Here is a 17033-nt window from a genome sequence, read left to right as displayed (position 1 = left end):
TGGCATTCACAGATGGCTACCCAAGCATTTGAAAAACAGAGGCTGTCAAAATGTGCTCAGCCATGGCACATGCCTTTAATCTCAACACTCAGGAGGCAGAGCCAGGTGGATCTCGGCAAGTTCAAGGCCAGCCTGGTCTTCAGAGTAAGATCCAGGAAAGGCACCAAAACTACACAGAGAAACGCTTTCTCAAAAAATTAAAAAAAAAAAAATGTACTCAGCCATAAATAAATTTGAGTTTTGAAGAAATAGGCCCCCTACCTAACAATACATGGATACATACTGCTTTGTCAGTAATCATTTGTTCCATGAAGAAGTGTTAATAATTTGTACACATTAAATAAAGTAGAAGCTATGAGATCTCCATAAGTATACTGGGGATGCAGGGGAGGGGAGCAATGCAGGGTATTGGGGGATGAGAACTTAAGAGAATGGGATGGTCAAGCTGGAACAGGGATGGGGTGGGAGAGCAATGAAAAAGATACCATGACAAAGGGAGACATCAAGGGGATAGGGAGAAACCTGGTGCTAGGGAAGTTCCCAGGAATCCACAATGATGACTCAAACTTAGACTACTAGTAATAGTGTAGAGGATGCCTGAACTGGCTTACCCTGGTAATCAGATTGGTGAATACCCTAATTGTCATCCTAGAGCCTTCATCTAGTAACTGATGGGAGCAGATGCAGAGATGCACAGCCAAACACAAGGCCATACTCCAGGAGTCCAGTGGGAGAGAGAGAAGAGGGTTTCTATGAGCAAGGTGCATCAAGGTCATGATGGGGAATCCTACAGAGACAATAAAACCAAACTAATGGGAACTCATGAACTTTGGACCTACAGCTGTAGAGCCTCCATGGGACTGGACTAGGCCCTCTGCATCAACAAGACAGTTGTGTAGCTTATTCTGCTTCAGGGGCCCCTGGCAGTGAGATCAGAATCCATTCCTGGTGCATGAGCTGGCTTTTTTGGAGCCTACTACCTATGGTGGGACACCTCACACAGCCTTAAGGCAAGGAGAGGGGCTTGGAACTGTCTCTATAGAATGGACCAGGCTCTGCTGACTCCCCAAGGGAAACCTTACCTTGTTGGAGGAGAATATGAGAGGTGGGTTGGGGGTGAGAAGGCTGGAGGGGTGGGAGCAGGGAAAGAGGGGGAATCTGTGGTTTGTATCTAAAATGAATAAAAAAATCCTTAAAAAAAAGCCTGTGGCATTTATAACTCACAGGAGGACTTGAATTGTGTTTCTGTTTGGCAGTTTTGTTTTTTCCTCATTTTTTCTTTTTTTTTTTTAAATTAACTTCTCTAGTTGGTATATAAAGGAATATATATATATTGTAACATCCTCAAACCAAGACATCTCCATTATTCATTATGATCCCAATCTTCTGTCTACCTCTATCCACCCTCTTACCTGCTGTGCCCCTTCCTCTTACTAAAAGTTATCTTTCCTGTTAAACACATACACACACATATTCAGAAGATCCTGAAGAACTACTGAGCTAATGAAACATAAAATGCCTAGATTCCAAAAGGAAACACAGATGGGTGTAATAATAATCTTTGAATCTTTTCATCTTTAATACATGAAGAAAGGGTAAATATATATATATATATATATATATATATATATATATATATATGATGTGTATGTGCCTCTGTGTGTGCACGTGTGTGCACGTGTGTGTGTGTGTGTGTGTGTGTGTGTGTGTGTGTGTGTACATGGTGTTAGCACATGTTTTTCTAACATTTTTCTCAATCCCTCTCTACCTTATTTTTGGGACAGAGTATTTTACTGGACCTAGGTTGTTATTTTGGCTATAACAGCAGGATAGTGAACTCCTGAAACCTATAGCTATAGGGAAAAGCGGCTGACTAAAGAAACCCACCCTTACCCTGGAGTCCAGAACTAGGGAAAGATGGCTCAGACCAGGGCAGAAAGAAACACAGTTTGGTTTAGTCAGATCAGAGCCATCTCTGACCCTGGCCAACTGACTTGTGAAACCCACCAATCACAGAGCAGGACAGTAGAACCCTGGGCCCCAAGTCAACCCCTGGTTGACTCCACCCACAAGACATCCTGTGTAAACTGCTTTGCCTAGTCAGTTAGAAAAAAATGTTGTTCTCTCCACTCTGGTAGAGGCAGCTGCTCTCCTGGAATCCTCCTTCCCAAATAAATCTCTTTCTCAAAAGAATTTGGGGGTGTGAAGACCTTCATTTACTGGTGCATAGAAGAACCTTGATGGGGCATCCCATAGTGGATTAAGCAAGGTTTGAGCTGAACAGAAGAACTTTGCTAAGACATCCACAGTGGATTGAGCAAGGTTTGAGTCGAACAGAAGAACTTTGCTAAGACATCTCACAGTGGATTCAGCAAGGGGGAGCTGAAGAGAAGAACCTTGCTGAGACATCCCATAGTGGATTGAGCAAGGGTGGAGCTGAACAGAAGAAACTTGCTAAGGCATGCCATAGTGGATTGAGCAAGGGGAGCTGAACAGAAGTTCTTTGCTGAGATATCCCTCAGTGGACAGAGCAAGAGAGAGCTGCAAAGTAATACTTTTCTCCTAAGGTGGAAGAGATTACTACATTTTTGCAATTTCTTAGACCAGAGAAGCAGAGAGCTCTGCTAGGAAGCCCCCTTAAATGGGGGCTGAGCAAAGCTCAGATGTAGTGGCTCTCCAGGAGAGGAGCAGGATTGCTATATCCTGCAGGGAGACCAGGCCCCATCACACCAGGTATAGCTGGACTTTCCTGAACAGTCAGAATACCCATCCCTGCTGAAGCAGTTCTAGACCTGACTTTCCTGAGAAGTCAGAAAAACTTCCCTCCAGGGCTGAACTGTTTTCTAGCAGTTGCAGTCATCAGAGCTGGGCTAAACAGCTCCAGGTGTTCGGGACACCTTCAGGGCAGAGCTATTGTTCTGAGCAGCTCAGATGTGGAGGATACCTTGCCCTCCATGGCTGAACTGTCACGTTTTGGTGCCAAAATCCAGGACCAAACCCAGAGATGTTGCAACGAATTTACTTACAACAGGTCTCTATAAATGAAAGCTGGGATTATAAGCATTCACACCTAGCTTTTTATTTGGGTGCTGACATGCATACTCAGGTCCTCATGTTTGTACAGCAAATATTCTATCCACTGAACCATCACTCCAGTCTATTACAGAGATTTTTATTTAAAAAGTCTTATTTTTTTAAGTGTATATAATACTACACTTTTCCTGGTGGTCAGGAATGTGGATCAAAACACAGAAACATATCAGTGTTGAAGCAAAGATTTCTAGACTTTAGACATTTAAATTATGCATATATTTTAAATTACATTAAAGAAGACAGGGGTGCCACCTGACATCTAGAAGCACAGTGACTTCAGAAAATCTTTTTTTTAAAAGATTTTTGCCTAGGTGTAATTCAAACACGCCTCAGGTTTAATATATTCCCCAGTTCAGTTCTATCACAAATAAAATCAGCTCAGTAAGTGAAAAAAATAACAAACAATAATATAATGGAAACCATGTTAGAGTTACATGACATACCAAATAGATATTTGTTTTGCTAACAAAAGCTTTAGGTAACATTTGTGGAAATTTGTGGAAAATAAAGCACTAGGTAATTGTCACTGATTTCAAGTTAACAATGACGACAACAACAAAAATAATGATAATAATAATTAATTTTTATTCAGGTTCTCTATTAAGAAAAACTTCAGCATCTGTCCCAATTTTAAAGAAGACATTTTCCAGATAGTATACACTTTAGGAGCCTTATCCTCACATTGTTGACTCAGCTTCTGTGATGGGTATCCAAAGGTAGTAATTTAACAGGGTTTAGAGGATATACTTTTATGAGATTGTCTTTGATAATGCTGCCAGTTGAACAAAGAATGGAGACCCACTCTGTGTGTACAGTTCCAGCCCAGAGGATAGAGTAAGTGGACTGAAAAAAAAAAAAAGGAAATGAACTGAGTATTAACACATTTCGCTCTGTAAACTGATTTTCCATTGGGCTGTGAGTTCAAAAAAAAATAATAATGATGAGGAGACTTACTATTAATTAGGAAAGCTTGGCTGACAGCTTAGGCTGTTTCTAATTAGCTCTTATGACTTAAATTAACCCATTTATATTAATTTACATCCTGACATGTGGCTTGTGGTTTCTTACCTCTCATCCTGCATGTCCTGTTTCCTCTGCATCTCCCCTCAACTCCACCTTTCTTCTCAATATTCTCTCTGCCCTGAAAATCTGACATACCTATTGGCCATTCAGCTTTTATTTTTAAAATCAATCACAGTGACATATCTTTACACAGAGTAATCAAATGTCTCCTTTTTCTCTAAATAAAAAGGAAAGGATTTAACTCTGACATAGTAAAGCTATATACAACAAGAACAATTATCAGTTAAGGATTACATTTACAATGTCCAGTCCATTTGCATTTGGCAGTTTCAAAGAAAATACTCCGTTATTTATTCTACCTCGGTGAATTCAAAGTATTGTTCCTAATTTACCTTCTATCATAGCTAAGGGAAAATATAACTATAATTGTCAACTTTTCAACTCCATCAAAGACTTAGTAAATGAAGTGCATTGCAAGCAACCCAGATGTCTCTGTCATTTCTATATGTTGCAGATTCCTCTGCAACATTGGGGCATCCAATCTTCAGCCTATAGGCCTAGACTATCTGACAGACTCTTCTTTTGAAGGACTGTCCTGCCTAGTTTTGACAAAGTTCAGCAGTCACTTCCCTGTGTGTTCTGCAAAATATCTGGCAGACTTTTTTCTAAAGCAGGAATTTTGAATGACTGTCCCAACTTATTTTGGCAAAGTTTGGCAATTATGTTCCCTTTGTGTCCTTCATGTCCAGTTTGGACAGCATATTGTCAGCAATGAAGGCAAGAGAAGTTTCTTATACCTAGCTTTGCCAAAATGAAAACAAACTCCATATGAACATTCTTCGATGCCCATCATCCTTTTATGAAGATTGGTGCTGCCAGGAGCAGACATATCTCACTGTCATGAACAGCCCTATGTTATTAAAACATTAAAATGCCATATTCTGTGGGTGTCTGAAGTGTTTGAAGACCATCTATCTATTTAAAATATGTCTTTGATTGACCTTGAAAATACACCTAACTTTGACCCACACTTTGATGGTTATAGGTGACAATGTCCTAATTTGCATTTGTTTATTATCCTAAATAGTTTGTAATATAACTTTCAAGAACTACAAATGTACATTACATTGTTAAATGAGCTGTATAGATACAATACCTTAAATAAGAGTAGAAACTTATGTATAGTATATTCTAACAAAAATAACCCTAAATTTACATCAAAATACAAAAATTTATACCATTGTAAAATATTTAAGACTAGTAGTTCTTTTTAGTTTAAAAGTGATTTAATAATTTACCTTTTTATTCTGTCAAGTCTATACCCCCTTTTCCTTTACAGAATGAGATCCCTGAATCTAATATCCTTTGTTTAGCTTTTTTTCTGTGATCATTACCAATAACAACTTGTAAACAATCCTCCTAAATGATCAGAAATATCCATAATCTACTGAATGACTAAAATACACCCACCAACCTCTTGGAAATGTGGGTGCTGTTCTCCTCTAGACTGCTTCCTGTTGTCTGGAGGTACTTACATCTTTGGGGAATCCTGAGAAAACTAGGATAAGGGTCAAGTCCTGGCTAGAATAATCTGTGAGGCTGTACCATCTCAGCCATGAGCCTTCAAGCTGCTCTGAGGAAACTGCAACAGAGGCACTCTGAGAGGCTGGATCCCTTGGGGAATCCATTTTCAAAGGTGTTTGGTCCCCTTCTTAAAACAAGTATGGAATGTTTAGTATGCACAAGTCAGTTAAAGATAATTTTTTCTTTAAGCAGGAAAAATACACATCACCTCTTTTGTAGGTTTTTTAGGGTTTATTTCTTTATGTCTGTAGTCAGGATTTTTAGGGGGTCTCCCTTGATTAAATCTGATCCTCTTTAACCTCGAATGAATCCACAGCCTTTCACGTTCTGTGGAAACAGAAGTGTAACCTCTTCTCCAACACAAAATATTTTTGTCTTTCATTTTATAGTTAAGACATTCTAAAATATATAGGTTGTTTTAATCTTGCAGGGTTTTTTTTTTTTTTTTTTTTTTTGCTTTTTTGTGACTAAGATTTGGTATTTAATATTGATGGATTTGTATTGTTTTCTTGTTGCTCTCTATGGAGAATTCAAAATGAACAATATATTGAACAAAGAATGCACAATTGCCCATTATTTCTTTACACTATAAATATTGGATGGGATTCATATTGTAACTACAAAAGAATTATTTGTAAAGAGTAGTTTAAATAAAAACATGCATATGCATAAATGAAGAACACCAGAGCTTCTGCCTAATGGAATTCCATAGAAAGACATTACACAGCACTTACATGGATATTGCAAGTGAGAAACACAGTTATTTACCTTCTCCAACTCCCAAACATTCTCTGGACAAAGCACTATGGAGAGACTAAACTTCTTATGTGGTGTGTTAAAAGATTTACTCTTAATAGCTGTTTGGTTTAAGTGGTAAGCAGTTTTTAGCCATTCAACTTTACTATTGACAAAATTTCTTTTCCTAATCCATCCTGCATTATTTTTTCTAAGTTTATGACATCACAAGATGGGCGAATGTACTTGTATTTTAGAATGTGATAATTTTTCAGTTTTTACAATAGAATGTCTCTCAACAGTTAGCATTTGTTCATCAGAAATTAAAAACTTCAAAATCAACAAGATGCCATATAGGATCCAGAGACTTTGTGTGTTTTCCATTATTATGTGACTTATCCTGTTTATGTTATTTTTATTTCATTTAAAGACTTTATCTTATTACTTATATTTTTTTCTATGACTGTCCATATCTTTTTACTTTTCTTTCTTAAATCTATGCACATTTTCAAACACACTGTATCCTGTTAATAGGTTTTTTCCATCTGTACCTGCTGTACTGCATATCTCTAATCTTTTTTGTCTATATGAGCAAAATATTAAACTGCTGCACAGCTTAACTCATAGTGTGCAGGTGACTCGAGCCTACAGGCAGCAGCTAAGTGATGCATCTCTGAAACATGGGCTGCATCAGAGACTGTGGTACTCGGAAGCCACATTTGAGTCCATTTTGTATGTTTGGAAGCTTTTAAAGTTTTCTTGGGTCTTTTGTGGAAATACATGCCTGATGTTTGGTGCCATTTAGGCTGACATTTCTTTGGGCCGCCAGCTCACAAAAATGACACAGAGACTTCTTAGTTATGAAAGCTCAGCTGATAGCTTAAGCTTATTTCTAACTAGCTCTTTTAACTTAAATTAATCCATTTCCATTAATATACATTCTGTCACCTGGCTCATGGCTTGTTACCTCTCCTCCTGTATATCTTGCTTCCTCTGCATCTCTGACCATCTCTGAACAACTCCATTCTTCTTCCCAACACCCTCTCTGACCCACAAATCCTACCTAGCTATTGGTCATTCAGCGTTTTTTAAACCAATCACAGTGACATATCATTACACAGGATAATTAAATATTTCTCAATATCTCTGTTTCTTGACTATGAACACAATGTGAATGGCTGCCTCATGTCCTTATGATCACTAGGACTGACCTACTGTGATGTACTGTGTCCTAAATTAGGAGTCTGTATAATCCTTTCCTTATTTAAATTGCTTCATTCTTGTTTTGCCACTGCCAAGAGAAAATAACTAAGACATGTCCCAACTTATCTGTATATTTTGTTGTATTACTTTCATTGGATCCAAAATAGTAAAATAATAATAATAATAATAATAATAATAATAATAATAATAATAATAATAATGTTTTTAAGTTAATAAAATTCAAACAACCCATTTAGCTTAATAAAGCAGAGCCAAAAATAATGAATGGTAAGTGAAGTTTTACATAAATCCCCAGGTCTTCACAACTTTACTTACTGGGAGGTAAATAATTTTAATACAACCTGTCAACCGTTCTTCAGACTCTCACACATGCACTGCAACAATAATCACCTGCGCCATCATTATTCTCTTAGTTGACTAGTGACCTTGTCTCTTCTTTCTGCATTGTACACAAGCATCTCGTTCTTCTTCTAGTTTATGCCTTCACTTCCTAGTAGGAGTAATTGAAATTATATGATGAAAATAAATGTGTTTATATTTAATTTTCATTTCAGAAATAGGAGAGCATTTTCACTTGCATTAACTTCATACAAGGGCATTTCCCTTTGCCCTTTAGTGACCCCACTTAGAAATACTTTTGTTGAATCAATGCATAAATGAATCCATTGTTTTTCATGATATAAGTGTTAAGGACTTGTGTTTTCAGTATGTTAACAAACGTTTCCTGACATCAAGGCTCCTGAAGGCAATCTCCATCAGTGACAGCCAACATTCTTGAAAGTGTGTAAGTTCCAAACTGAGGAGATAAGGAAAGGAGGCAGAGAGGATGCACGGTGCCAGCTAGAAATGAAGACTGATTCATGAGAATCAGTCAAAAGTGTCTTCCAGAATCAGCTACTCTCTAGTTGCTCTCCTTTGGAAATATGACCATTACAGAGTAAGGTGTCCATCCACGTGCAGCTTTTTATGTGGGACTGGAGATAGAATGCAGGCTTCACACATGCTAGATAAGCAAACAACGACTGTCCCCTGGGCACTGAACTGTGCCCACAACTCTATTCGCAGTTGTAGTCACAGGTCCCTTGTTACTTTTCATCCAGAGATAAGTTCTCCCTAAACTACCCAGGATTGACTTGAGCTCACTTTGTGTTTCAAGCAGTCCTTGTACCTGAGATCCTCCTGCTTCAGCCCCCTGGGGATCTGGGACAACAGGAGGATGTCACTGGGCCTGACTTGGTCCTTAAAGTTAGTACATGTGGCACAGTTGCCGAGGGGCAGGAAAGACACTTTTACCTGACTGTCTTCTTTCTCTTGTGGTTAAATGGTAAGATTTGATAAATAAATAGGATCAAAAAACAGACAAAGCAAAGACAATTAAAATTGTTTATAGAAAATAGCTTCCTTCACAATCCAAGTAAATCAGCAAACCTGACCTGAATCACCACTGGAGCAAGCACACAGGTTCACAAACCTACTCAGAGAAGTGTTTTCAACAGCAGTATTCTCACTAAATAAAGAAGGGGAGCCTTCATTTATAATATCATGTCTTGGGGTCACCATGATCCTCATAGTAATAACAAGGCACAATTCAGAAAAGAGAAATTTTTCCTGGATTCCTTGCTACACTGTAATATCATGTCTCTGCGAGCGAACAGTACTCATGCCTCAGAACATTAAAAAAGATACACAAGAACCATGTCTCTTCAGACATGCAGCCACACATAAAATAAAGCTACCAGAATATTCACAATCATTCTTCAAAATTTTTTTAAATTTTACACTGAATGTTGAAGCTTGGTGAATCTTGAAATCAAATTGTGCAAGTCAAGACAGAAGGAATATAAATATTTAATTTCTTTCTTATTTATTTCCTTTCTTTCCTTTATTTTTATTCTTCTTTCATATATTATATCCCAACTGCAATTTCCCATCACTCCTCTCCTACCAGTCCCTTCTCCACCACACCTGTCTTCCAGATCAACTTGTTCTCTGTTTCTCTTATGAAAAAGAAAGAGAGCAGACCTCCCTGGAATAGCCACCGTCCACCAAACATTGCCTAACAAGATAGGGTAAGACTGGGCACAAACTCATATCACAGCTGGATGTGGCACCCCAGTAGGAGGAAAATGGTCCCAAGCACAGTTAAAAGGGTCATAGACATGTAGCAGGAATCCTAACAGTTCTTATTAATAAAATCAAACCTGAGGCCAGTTATTGGGGTGAATGCTGGTAGATCAGATGCAGAACAAGCCACAGCTACCTCACCTTGCCAATTCCTCAGCTGGTCCTGTTTCCTCAGACTGGAAGTCTCTGAGTCCTCATCCAGAATGAATCTCAGCTGAATTTTGCTGCTCCAAAGTCTGAAAGCTTAACCAGCCAAATGCTTCTAGTTTCTGGTCTTCACGCCTTATATATCTTTTTTTTTCTACTTTCTACCACCACTCCCTGGGATTAAAGGCTCGCTTTCTGTGATTAAAGGCATGTGTCACCATGCCTGGCCATTTCCAATGTGGCCTTCAACTCATAGAGATCCAGAGGGATTTCTACCTTTGGAGTGCTAGGATTAAAGCTGTGAGTGCCACCATTTTCTAGCCTTTGTATCTAGTGGCTGTTCTGTCTCTGACCCCAGATAAGTTTATTAGGGTGCACAATATTTTGGGGAACACAATACCCCCACATTCCCCCTCTTTTTGTCTAAATTTTAAAAAAGGCTTATAGCTAATACAAGAAAAATTATGTCCAATAAGTACATACAATACACACAGTCAAGATCACATTAATGATGTCTAGTCCATTAACATTTGACAGATTCAGACAAAAAGTTTTCATTACTTATCTTATTTAAAACAAGTAGTTCCTTTTTGAAAGTAATTTTTCTTTTCATAATAGAAATCTATTTTGTCAGTAATCTACATTTTGTCATTTTTATATCTTCCCTTTTTTTAGTGTAGATTCAGTGATCTACCTATTTATCCTATTATTTCTTTATCTTTTTTCTCAGAGTAGATTCAGTGATCTATCTCATATCTATATTCTCTTTTTCTTTTTGCTTTCTAGGGGAGAAGATATCTTTAGGGAATCTTGAAAAGAAAAATTTTGGGTTAATTGTCAAGTCCTGTATCATTTGTCCAGTCTCTGTATAATAGGAAAGTTCAGGGCTTGTCACAAGTCCTTGTTCGAGTAGTCTGTCAGGCTGGATCATCTCAGCTAGTCATCTCGAAATTGTCCTGACGAGTTTGTAGTCCAAAGTCAAACTTCCCTTGGTGTTAATCAGCTTAATGGCTTTATCATAGTCCATGTGGAATCATCTTTGTGGAGTCCTGTCATCTTTTTGAAGATTTTAAAGTCACTGTTAGGCATGGTCATGGTTCCCTGCAGACATTTGTGTGTGTGTGCTCGCGCGCGCGCACTGTGTGTCGTGCGTGTGTGCGTGTGTGTGTGTGTGCCTCCTTTGTGGTTTCGCAGAAACACAGTCTGATAAATATCTGTCTCTTGGACACAATTTTTCCTAAAGATATTTTTTTTTTTTTTTTTTTTTTTTTATTTATCTTTCTTGTTGATCTCAATTCTTCTCTACCACAGTACTTTGTAGACACTCCCCACCACCATTGTTGGGAGACCCAGAAAAATGCCAAGCTTCAGAACCATAAGTATATGCAGAGGACCTAGTTCAGACACACACAGGGTCTGGGTTTGTCATTTCAGTTTCTCTGGGCCCCTATGAGCCCTGCTTAGTTTATTCTGTGGCCTATGTTTTCATGTTATTCTCATCCAGTATGGCTCCTCCAGTGCTTCTTCTCCATCTTCTATGGGTTTCCCCCTAGTGTTTGGCTTTGGGTATCTGTGTCTGTTCCCATTAGTTCCTGGATAATGCTCCTCTGATGACAATTAGCCTAGGCACTGATTTATGACTATGGCAGAATATAATTAGTAATCATTTCATGAACTCCCCCCCCAAGTTGTATTTGGATCAATTCTGGGTTTCTGGGCTGTCCAGTCACTGATTGGAGACCACGCAAGCAGTGTCAGACATGGGCTCCCTCTTGTGGCATGGGCCTCAAGTTGGACCAATCATTGGTTGACCACTCCCAACACATCTTGCAACAAGGACAGATTATAAGTCAAAGGTTTTGTAGCTGGGTTGGTGTCCCAGTCCAATTGCTGGAAGCTTTGCCTAGTTCTAGAAGATGGCTAGTTCAGATTCCATATGCCCTAGGAGACTTTGCTAGGGTCACTCTTATGAGTTTCAGGGAGTTTCCACTGCAGTAGGCTTCTCTGCTGCCTCCCAAATGTCCACCAGTTCCAGTTGTCTTTCCAAGTAATCTTTCCCTCTGACTCTCAGCCCCTGTCTTATCCTTCCTGTTCCCATCCTCACCCCTACCTCAGTCCATCTGCAAATTCTTCTATTTCCCCTTCGCAGGGAGATCCATGCATCCCCCTTTGAGCCCTACTTGCTACTTAGCCTCTCTAGATCTATAGATTGTAGCATGATTATCCTTTACTTAACAACTAATGTCCACTTATAAATGAGTACATACCATGGTTGTCTTTTTGGGGTCTGGGTTATCTCACTTAGCATGATCTTTTCCAGTTCCATCCTTTTGTCTGCAAATTTCATGATGTCATTGTTTTTAACAATTGAGTAGTACTCCCTTGTGTAAAAGTACCACATCTTCTTTATCCATTTTCAGATGAGGAACATCTAGGTGATTTCTGGCTATTATAGATAGAGTTACAATGAATATGTTTGTGTAACTGTCCTTGAGACAGGATGAAACATCCTTTGAGCATATGCCCAAGAGTGATATAGCTGAGTCTTGAGGTAGATTGATTCACAAATTTCTGAGGAAATGCTATATTGATTTCCATAGTGGCTGTACTAGTTGTACTCCAATTAGCAGTGAAGGAGTGTTCCTCTTGCTCCATATCCTTGCCAACATGAACTGTCACTTGCGTTTTGTTTTGTTTTGTTTTTTGCCATTCTGACAGGTGTAAAGTGGAATCTCTGAATCATTTTAATTTGCCTTTCCTTATTGGTTAACAAGTTTGAACATTTCTTTGTGTTTCTCAGCCATTTAAGTTTCCTCTTTTGAAAAATTCTGTTTAGATCTGTACCACATTTTTAATTAGTTGGTTTGTGGATGTCTAGTTTCTTGAGTTCTTTATATATTTTGGATGTTAACCCTCTGTCAGACGTGGAGTGGAGAAAATCTTTTCCCATTCTGTATGCTGCTGTTTTGTCCTATTGACAGTCCTTACCAAAACTTCTCAGTTTCATGAAGTCCCACTTATTCATTGATTGTTCTTAGTGCCTGCACTATCAGCCAGCTGTTTAGGAAGTGGTCCTCTATGCCAATGAGTTCAAGGGTATTCCCCACTTCCTCTTCTACCAGATTCATTATATCTATTTTTATGTTGAGGTCTTTCTTCTCAAAGCTGATAGCCAGTTAGATCAGCAACATTTTTTTTTCAAGATGGTTTCTGTTTTCTGTAGTGTATTTCTGGCTTTTTATTTTTTTGAGCAAAAATAAGATATCCATTGGTGTATGGATTTATGTCTGAGTCTTCTAGTCTATTCCATTGATAAATCTTTTGTTTTTATGCCAGTATCATGTGACTTTCATTACTATAGTTCTATATTAGAGCTTGAATTCAGAGATGGTGATACCTCTGATTTTTTTTTAATTATACAGGATTATTTTAGCTATCCTAGGTTTTGTTTTCCCATATGAAGTTGAGTATTGTTCTTTCAATGTCTATAAAGAATTGTATTAGAATTTTGATGGGAATTTCTTTAATCTGTACATTGCTTTTGGTAATATGCCCATCTTAACTGTGTTAATCCAATTGGTCAATGAGCATGAGAGATCTTTCCATTTTCTGATATCTTCTTCAATATCTTTCTTCAAAGACCTGAAGTTTTTGTTATATACATCTGCTTGCTTGGTTAAGGTTAACCTAAGATATTTTATGTGTGGCTATTGTATGTGTTGTTCCGCAGATTTCTTTATCCTTCTGTTTGCCATTTGTATATAGGAGGGCTACTGATTTTTTTTTTAGAGTTAATTTTGTATCCAGACACTTCATCAAAGGTGTTTATCAGTTGTAAAAATTTCCTCATAGAAGTTTTGGGGTGTCTTGTTATACCATAATATCATCTGCAAATAATATTGCTTTGATTTCTCCTTTTCCAGTTTCTAGCCTGTTGATGTCTTTCAGATGTCTTATTGCTCTAGCTAGAACTTCAAGTACTGTATTGAATAGATATGGGGAGGGTGGACAACTTTGTCTTATTTCTGATTTTAGTGGAATTTGAGTTTCTCTCCATTTAATTTGATATTGGCTATAGGTTTGTTGCATATGCCGTTATTATGTTTATATATGTCCCTTCTATCCCCAATCTTTCCAAGATTTTTTTATCATGAAAGGGTGTTGGATTTTGTCAGAGGCAATTTATGCATCTAATGAGATGATCATATGTTTTTTTTTCTTTCAGTTTGTTCATATTGTGGATTACATTGACAGATTTTCATATATTGAATGATCCCTGCATCTGTGGTATAAAATCTACTTGATCATGGTAGATGATCTTTTTGATGTGTTCTTGGATTTGGTTTGTGAGTATTTCATTAAGTATTTTTTTGCCTATAATTGGTCTGTAATTCTCTTTCTTTGTTGAATCTTTGTGTGGTTTAGGTATCAGGGTATTGGAACCTCATATAATGAACTGAACTATGTTTCTTTTGTTTGTAGTATGTGGAATATGAGGAGGATTGGCATTAGTTCTTATCTGAAAGTCTAGTAGAATTCTTCACTAAAATCATCTGGCCTTAGCCTTTTTTGGTTGGGAGATTTTTAATTATGCTTCTATTTCCTTTGTGTTTATAGGTCTATTTAAATTGTTTATCTGATCTTGACTTAATGTTGGTAAGTGGTATATATCAAGAAAATTATCCATTTCTTTTAGATTTTTCCAATTTTATGGAGTACAAGTTTTAAAAGTGTGATCTAATGATCCTTTAGATTTTCGAGGTATTTGTTGTTATAGTTCCCTTTTCTTTTCTGGCTTTGTAAATTTAGATGTTCTCTCTCTATCTTTTACATAGTTTAGATAAGTGTTTCTATATCTTGTTGATTTTCTCAAAGAATGAACTCTTGGTTTCATTGATTCTTTGTATCATTCTCTTTGTTTTTAATTTATTGATTTTACCACACAGTTTGATTATTTCCTGCACTGTATTCCTTTTGGGTGTGATTACCTCTTTTTGTTGAAGTGGTTTTAGGTATATTATTAAATTGCTAAGATGAGATCTCTCTAATTTCCTTATGTAGGCACTTAGTGCTATGAAATTTCCTCTTAGTACTGCTTTCATTGTGTGCCATAAGTTTGGGTATGTTGTGTATAAATTTTCATGGAATTCTAGGAAGTCTTTAATTTCTTTCATTATTTTTGCCTTTACCCAGCAGTCATTCAGTAGAGAGTCATTCAGTTTCCATGAGATTGTTGGCATTCTGTTGTTCCTATTGTTTTTGAATTTCAGGTTTAATCTGTGGTGGTCTGATAGGATGCCCGGGGATGGTGTTTAAATTTTCTTGTATTTGTTGAGATTTGCTTTGAGACTGAGTGTGTGGTCAATTTTGAAGATGTTTTGAGAGGTGTTTTCTTTTGTGTTTGTGTGAAATATTCTGTGCATATCTGTTAGGCACATTTGATTCATAAGATCTATTAGCTCCAGTATATTTCTGTTCAATTTTTGTTGGAATGACCTGTCCATTGTTGAGAATAGGATATTGAAGTCTCCCACTATCAATGCTTGAGGACTAATGTGTAATTTAAGCTTTAGTAGTATTTACTTTATGAGCTTGGGTACCCTTGCATTTGCAGAACAGATGTTAAGAACTGAAAGACCATCTTGGTGGATCTTTCTTTTGATGAGTACAAAGTATACTTCCCTGTCTCCTTTATCTAATTTTACATGAATTTCTATTTTGGAAGATATTAAAATGACTACAGCAGCTTCCCTTCCTTTTGTTTTACTGATGTGAGATTATTTATTTCCTTGGTTTTGTTTGTTTGGTTGGTTGGTTTTTGTTTTGTTTTGTTTTGTTTTTCTTGGTTCCTGTCCTGGATCTTACTCTATAGACCAGGCTGGCCTTGAACTCACAGAGATACACCTGGATCTACCCACAAGTGCTGGGATGAAAGGCATGCACCACTGCCGCCTGGCTTATTTCCTGGGTTTTAATAGGTATAGTTAACTTCTTTGGGTTAGAGTTTTCCTTCTATTACCTTTCTTAGTGCTGGGTTTGTGGATAAATATTATTTAAATTTGACTTTGTCATGGAATATCTTGATTTCTCCCTCAATGGCAATTGAGAGTTTTGCTAGGTATAATATCTGGGATGGCATTTGTCATCTCTTAATAGTCTGCAGAATATCTCTCCAGGCTCTTCTGGCTTTTCAAGTCTCTGATGAGAAGTCTGGTATAATTCTAAAAGATCTTTCTTTATATGTTACTTGGCCTTTCAGCTTTGCAGCTTTTAATATTTTTTCTTTGTTTTGTATGTTTAGTGTTTTGATTATTATGTGGTGAGGTGATTTTCTTCTCTGGTCCAATCTATTTGGTATTCTGTATACTTATTTTACCTTCTTGAGTTTAGGAAATTTTTCTTCTATGATTTTTCTTTAAATAATTTCTGGGCCTTTGAGTTAGATTCTTCTTCTACTACTACTCCTGTTATTCATAGGTTTGATCTATTCATGTGTTCCAGATTGCCTGGATATTTTGTGTCAGGAGTTTTTTAGATTTAACTTTTTTTTTTTTTTTTTTTTTTTGGTTTTTCGAGACAGGGTTTCTCTGTGTAGCTTTGTGCCTTTCCTGGAACTCACTTGGTAGCCTAGGCTGGCCTCGAACTCACAGAGATCCGCCTGCCTCTGCCTCCCGAGTGCTGGGATTAAAGGCGTGCACCACCACCGTCCAGCTTAGATTTAACATTTAATTTGACCAATGTATCAATTTTTTTTTAATCATATATTTTGTACCTGAGATTCTCTCTTATATCTCATATTCTGTTGGTGATGCTTTCTTCTGTAGTTCCTGATTACTTACCTAGAATTTTCTTCTCTAAGATTCCCTCAATTTGGGCTTTGTTTATTGTTTCTGTTTTGTTTTCAAGTTTTTAACAGTTTTATTCATTTCTCTAACCTGTTTTTTTTTTTTTTTTGTTTGTTTGTTTGGTTGGTTGGTTGGTTTTGATTTGTTTTTGGCTTTCTTTGGGGGATTTATTTATTTCCTCTAATTGTTTGTGTTTGCCTGGATTTCTTTAAGTGTTTTATTCATTTACTTTTTAAAGAACTCCTTAATCTTCATAAA

The sequence above is a fragment of the Peromyscus leucopus genome, chromosome 6 (genome assembly GCF_004664715.2).
Source record: "Peromyscus leucopus breed LL Stock chromosome 6, UCI_PerLeu_2.1, whole genome shotgun sequence".
Lineage (NCBI taxonomy): Eukaryota > Metazoa > Chordata > Mammalia > Rodentia > Cricetidae > Peromyscus > Peromyscus leucopus.
Note: the sequence above shows the minus strand (reverse complement) of the source record.